The sequence below is a fragment of the Peromyscus leucopus genome, chromosome 2 (genome assembly GCF_004664715.2).
Source record: "Peromyscus leucopus breed LL Stock chromosome 2, UCI_PerLeu_2.1, whole genome shotgun sequence".
Classification (NCBI taxonomy): Eukaryota; Metazoa; Chordata; class Mammalia; order Rodentia; family Cricetidae; genus Peromyscus; species Peromyscus leucopus.
In genome coordinates this window covers 64,675,574-64,682,766 of record NC_051064.1, presented here as the reverse complement: position 1 = coordinate 64,682,766, position 7,193 = coordinate 64,675,574, and the positions used below count along the sequence as shown (strand labels likewise).

The 7,193-nt window shown below is 40.9% G+C and overlaps 1 protein-coding gene across 1 annotated transcript in view; it reads right to left on the bottom strand.

The window, feature by feature from the left end:
* Positions 1-6,087: 6,087 nt before the first annotated feature.
* The window catches only part of Frrs1l (ferric chelate reductase 1 like), a 27,749-nt gene continuing 26,643 nt past the window's right edge, over positions 6,088-7,193 (bottom strand). The window contains exon 5 of the mRNA XM_028882991.2: positions 6,088-7,193. This exon is cut by the window's right edge and continues 284 nt beyond it. The gene's annotated coding sequence lies outside the window, so the exon portion shown is untranslated.

Here is a 7,193-nt window from a genome sequence, read left to right as displayed (position 1 = left end):
CATGCCCTGCCAACATCTTGATTCCACTGAAATCTCTGGCCACCAGAACAACGAGACAATACATTTGTGTTGTTTTAAGTGACCAACCTTGTGGAGATCTGTTGCAGACACAATAGCTTTGTCAGAGGCAGCTGGGGCCAGCATGCATCCTGCTGTTAGGGTTCTGTACATGCGCAGCTCGGGGCCTGGCGTCTTGCATCTTACATCATCAGCGAACACGGCGTGGTCATGCAATCCCCACCTTAAAAAGCCAGAGGCGGACCCCCATCCCCTTTTTCTGTTTCCTTTCTGCTCTCTGCTCTGCTCCCCGCTTTCCTCCCACGCCAGGCCTGGCTCCTCCCTCCTATCCCCTCTTCTTTCTAATAAAGCTCTTTATAACTCTGGTAGTCGTGGCCGTAGCCGGTGACTTTTCCGCCACCAACCAGCGCTGTATACCCATCACTTTCTCCTTGCATTGCCCTCCCCTTTCTTGGGGATGCCTCTGTCTACTCTGCCTATTTTGGTCCATCTCTTTGTCTTTGTCAGTTTGGGCTGCTATTCCAAATTACTTTAGATGGCTCAAATAGTTGTAGAAGCTAGGAGGTCTGAGACCAAGGAACCAGCATGATCAAGTTCTGGCAAGGGTTCTCTTGTCACTAATCTCATCTTGACACTAATCCCATCACAATGGCTTCCCCAGCACCACCACCTAGTCACACACACACACACACACACACACACACACACACACACACACACACACACACACGCTGAATCCCCAAGGGCTTCCACAGTGGAAATTATGGCTTCAGCATAGAAATACTAAAGGAACACATTCATTGCACAGCTTATATCTTAACTCAAACTCAGTATCCTTGCCTGCATTCCTGGTTGCCCTCAGGCTAGAGGAGGACCCTAGCTCTAGGTTTCAGCTACACATGAGCTTCTCCTTACCAATGGAGCCACTGTATCTTCTCAAACCAGTCCCAGTAGAATCAGCAGCTCAGCTACTGCAATCTCTCTCCTTCCTCCTGACTCAGTAGACGCTACAGCTAACTCTACCTAGTCATTCTTTTAAAACCACGTTTAATTACTTAGCGTGTGTGCGCACAGAGGTCACAGGACAACTCATGGGAGTTCTTGCCTTCTACCATGCAGACCTCTGGGGATTAAACTCGGGTCATCAGGCTTGGCATCAAGTGCACGTACCCACTGAGCCATCTCAACAACCCCTCTACTTATTCTTAAGTGATACTATGTGGTTTAGTCACCATCACCAGTAAGGACTTTAATTGAAATTCTTAAAGCCGAATATATGCAACGGAGTAGCTGATACACTTGGAATGAGATTATAGATCACCACTTACTGCCTGATAAGATACCAAAGTGGAGCCTCCACAAGCTGATTTTTGCATATTGCTTCTCTACAAGGACTTTGAGGTAACTAGAGCAGCACAGTTTTCCTGTTTGTCAGACAAGACAGGTTGCCATCTTTCCCAAGGTCTATAATGATTCAAGGAGAATGGAGAAACATTTTACACTTACTAACACACAAAGAAAAGAAATGGAAAATCAAAAAGTGCACCAGAGCAAAGCAATAAGGAATTATAAACTAGTTTTAATTACATCAACAGGAAGAATTCAAATTATGTTGAGAGTTTATGTTTTTAAAGCTTAATCCTGGTTAATATATTCTGAGTATAACTTAATCCTCTAAAGATAAAAGTATGTGTGGTGGCCAATGAATGGGATAATCATTTAGGTAGCAGTTAGGAGTATTACCACAATTACTTTACATAAATAGAAACCCATATCTTTATTAGTAATGTGTCACACATCTTAGAGTAAAAATCCACATAGGACAGGCTTATAAATATACATTTATATATAATCTCAAAATCAATCACAATTGAACATTAGGTACACAACTTTTTATAAAACAAATATAACCCATCAATGTCTATTTAAAGGCATAGTTTTAACAAAATAGTATTTTGTAGACAGTCTCAGAAAAACTGTATTAGTACTTCTGGTGTCAGATTGTTCCAGCATGTCAATGCGTCAGTGGGAATAAGGCATGTGGAGAAGCTGCGTTCACTCTTCCAGGGTGCAGGGGTCAGGGCATTCTAGGCAATGAAGCAGGAAAGAGGCTAGTGACCTGGGTGAATGCCACACCCACTGAGCATTCAGCAACCTTAGAGAATGATTACATTCCAGAAGAATCAGACTGAGTGGTTACTCACCTAACAGCAAATATTTGGGAGAAAACTGAAAATATTACTCAATCATTGGTGTATTCTTAAATGGAACACACCCCCAAGTCTAGGAGATTTACATACAAATTTCCATTGCCAGGCATATTTAGGCTCATATTTCCTTAACTACTATTTTCATGAAAAGGAAATTATATGCAAGTCATCTGTTAAATAAAAACACAAGGAAATCCAACTTGAAAGTACACAAATTGCTCATTAAATAATAGAATAGAGTAAGAAAACCAATGCAATCTAAAACATGTTTAGGCTGCCATGTAACATGCCAGTTACTTAACTAATATGAGTCTTGGCTTCTTAATGGTATAGAAAAGCTAAATTAAACAACAATTCATATACATTTTTAACAATTCATATAATGTTGAATGGAGGAGGCAAGGCTTAATAATAAAGATCTAGGAATCCTTCCTACAAACTAAATTACTACAAATTCAAGGGTAAGTATGCCTGTAACACACACAATGTTTTATCTCTGGGTTTTAAAGTATACAAGAGGTCAGAAAAAAGAACCAGTCCTGACAATAACCTTTAATGCTCATGGTGTGTGTGTGTGTGTGTGTGTGTGTGTGTGTGTGTGTGTTTATGTATGAATACACCCCCATCTGTCACATATGTACAAAGTGTATATACATATAAACACACTGAAGATAATCAACCTGTTCACTAAATATGCAGTTCTGTTTAGAGATTAAGGATGCACAATAATCAATTACAGTCACCTCAGCATGTGGCCTAGTATGCTGGCTCACACATTGTTTCACTATATGAGAAAGATGTATAAAGCATTCTCATGCCTTTATGATACTTTTTTAAAATTTCTACAAAGAAATAAATTACTCTAAAGCATAGAAATGTTCACCAAAAGAGCAGCTCAACAGTGAAACATGTTCATAACTGCCAGACCTCAGGCAAAACAAAGCTGTAACTTACCTAGCCTGGTTCTTTACTGTTACCTCTTTTGTGCCAACTCCAGGAAACACATTAGAACATAAATGTGTAAGGATGTCACTATGATATTCAGTTATAACAGCAAACCAACTATAAATCATGTTTAAACAAAGTACTCACTAACTTTGACAACTAGCTAATAGTAAGTTACTGGCGATATGATTTACAATGGCCTGGATAGATAGTATGCCCATGACTAAAGCCACTGTGGGAAAACCAGAGTCCAGGAGCTGAGCCCAGCCTACTTCCTATTTTTTGTTCAGCCTGCAAACTAAGAATGAATTTTTCATTTCCAAAAGCTTTTAAAAACTCAGTATAACATTTTGGCATCTGCAAAGTATATGAAGTTCAAATTTCAGTTGTTTTATTAATGTGCAGCCCTGCTTGTTCACTTATGAACTGTCTGTGGCAGAGCAGAGCACAAATACAGAGTTCAAAATGTTCACAACCTGGCCCTTTACAAGGAAAATTTAAGAAATCCCAGGATAGAGCTAAGAATGGCATTCAACTTCAGTGCTAACATCACTTAGGACAAAATCCTGAATACAAACAGTAAACTTGGATTGCAAAAAATAGTATGAATATACTGGAATGGAAATCCATCCCTCAGTTGTCAAACTTTCTGATTTCTTTAAGGATAAAAACCAACCCAGGATAACTGAATGAAGCTTCTGGATTTTGTCGGAATACATGTTTGACCATAGTGGGACAAAAAAGCATGTGGAGTTCCATGTTGTAAGACAGACCATGGTTTTAAGAAAATCATGTTTGAAAGCTAAGACAAACACACTCTTCCACTCATGTCCAATTGACACATTAGTATGAAAAACATTAATAGTACTGAAAATGAGCTGGGGGTGTAGCTGGGTGATAGAACACACTGCTAATGTGTACAAGGCCTTGGGTACGACCATCATTACTGTGAAGAAAGAAGAAAGAGAGAGAGAGAGAGAGAGAGAGAGAGAGAGAGAGAGAGAGAGAGAGAGAGAGAGAGGAGGGAGGGAGTCAGGGAGGGAGGGGAGGGGAGGGAAGTGGAGGAGAACATAAGGGAAGGGAAAGGAAAAGCAAGGAAAAGAAAAAAAGAAAAAAGTACTAAAATGACTGGCAAAAATAATTAAAAGGTTTTAAGCAGAAAATAAAATGATACAAAACAAATATGTTCGGTTCCTCAAATACAGCTGTAAGAAGTCCTCATATTCACTGTAAAGCACTAGGGGGCAGGTGAAGGCACCTCACTGATTTGAGCATGAGTAGCAGGCTCGATTTAATGCAAGGTTTAAAGACTTTGCATGAAGTGCAGCAAGTCCTATGGGCTCCTGCAGCCCCTGCTGCCTCTTGCATGACAAGAGCATTGAACTAGCACCCCTAAAGTCTTGCCAGCACTGCTAAGCTCGACCTCAGTTTCTCCTTCTGTCAAGCTGGATTAATAACAGATGCTTCCTCTGGTTGGTGGGATTGAAAGAGTTCATCCACATGGAGCACTTAAACAGCACTACCTAGATTTGTCCGCCACTCACATTTCACTTGGGCATTTTACCGAAAAGCACTGATAGGCTTCTTCTCCCTCAGGACAATCACTATATAGAAAATAAAAACATATTGTCAGACCTGGTGGTGCATGCTTGAGAGAGCAGCAGCCAGGAGTCAGGAGGCTGAAGGAGGAGGATTGAGAAGCCCTGTTGAAAGAGAGAGAATGAATGGAGATAAAAGCAAGAGTAGATTAGGTAAGAATGGATGAATTCGGAGTCTATAGGGCTTTAACATGTCTATCAGTGGACAGTCCTCTGAGATGATGGCCAGCTGCTGTGATACACATCCCTTGTCTGAAATCCTTATTTCAGGACAACAATTATTGTTTAAAGTGTCAACTGATGTCCACTGAAAGGCAAAACCTCACCGTCACTAAGGATTCTGTCATGTATGTTTTGGAAAACATGGTTGGATCATGAGTAGAATATATAAAAAACATTTGCTAGTCAGGTAAAGTATATAAAAGAGATTCCTCTGGCCCACGTAAACTCATACCATCAGGACGGTTTTGTAACTCAGTTGGCTGAGTCCCTACTAAGAAGGAGCATCAGTCACAAGGATGAGGAGAAAGAAATGGCTCCTGATAAGGGGGTTGGCCAGGAAAAAGCCAGACATTCAGTAAATTCCGGCATGTATGATGAAGAAGCCCGTTAGCCTACAGGAATGCTGAGTCAGTCGGAAAACGACGTAGTCCAGAAGACTGGAGGGGGAGAGAGTTAAGTTAGATAGAGCCTTACAGATGAGCTCGTCATCCACAGGACAGGTGACAGAGAGCAGGCTAGAAGAACTCAAGGCCCTTCCAACTCTCTTGGGACAGGCAGTGGCCCTGAAGAGGCAGAAGACACCGGAGCTTAGTAGAGTCGCTTGTATGCTACTACTGTAAGGGCAAGGATAACTCCGAACGTTCCAAGCTAAAAACACAGAGCTGGTCACTAAGGTCCAAAGACCATGAAACTGTGACTTGATTTGAAATACACATAGAAGGGAAATGCCACTCATTCCTACTATTAACTGAAGTCTCTGTTTGCTCTGCTATTTATAGATCAACTACATACACATAAAGGATATAAAAATAGTGGGCTTCTTATTTACAACACGGGTGTCTCTATATACTCCCAACCCTAACTCCTAAACCAGCTACTGATGCTGAGAAGCTGATATGCCGGCCATACCTGAGCCAAGCTTGACCAGGATCAGAGGGCTTAGCGAAGAGGTGGTTGTAGTCAGGTGGAGCCACCAACTGGAAACTTGAGCTTTGAAACTGGGTGTGGGCAGTGTCACAAAGTAGCAATACATACTTCATTTTGGTGCCAGTTCAGAAGAGTCTGAACATTCTCCCCACAGGCAGACGTTCACCTCTGACATGAATCTTGGGGATGGGTTTACAAACCATAGTCTGGTGTTGCTCAGCTACAAAGCTGGAGCCACCTTGGAAGCCATGGGAACAAATCAGAGAATTCTGGAACGCCACCGTGGGAATATCCTCCCCCCCCCCCCATAAGTGCCTACAGCGTCTCTCCTCTAGGTAGGCAACTAGCATGGGTATTTGGACTAAAAGAGTATCTGGAAAAGGAAACATAGAATTGAACATTTTTAATATATACTCTTGGTGAATTTACCGTAGGTTCTATTCTCCCCATTTTTGCTCCTGATGGCTACACTCTTTAAAAATGTTCATGTATGTTTTCCTTAGGATGACTTGTCTGTCATAATGCATATTTAATTATACTTAATGTATGCTGACTTGAACAACACCATTGGCTGGAGCCATCCATAAACACTTTAGTTGGTAGAACACAGTACCAGAAGAAAGCAAATTCTAAGTACTAAGAATTCTCCTATTTTTATCATTAAAGAAATTCTACATCTTCAGGAATATTCACAGTTCTATTTTCCATCTTTCCTAACAGCAATATAGAACTGTTTTCTCATAACTACTCGATAATTGAGAAGATACTTCAGATAAATACAAACCATTTGCTTATCACTATAATTTCTCCCATACTCCCCATCAACTGTGTGACTATCTAAAAGCATTTATGCTCCACAGACATGTTCTCAAGAGCTGATGATGCACTCGTGACATCCTGTAAAGTTCTCCACGGCAACATGCAAAGTAAACCCTCTTGTGCAGTGCTGCTCAAAATAAAGACTGCTCTGAGATACGCTTTCCATGTCTAGCTCTTTCTCTACCTTGCTATGTGTTATCTGATCATGTTAGCCCAGGTTAGGAGAGATGTAGACCAACAAAAGGCAGCCTTTGTCTGGGTTTAAATCCCAATTGGTATTATGACTCTCAGTTTTACCAAGCCAATGCACAGATATTGTAAAGCTCAAATAGAAAACATATTTGAAGTGTTTGCAAATGTTTTAAGTGCTTCCCGAAAGCAGGGTTGCCTTGACAATCCTGTTTGACTAGGAGAAAAGCTTGTTCTTTTTTTTTTCCCCCAAAAAAAATGTTGA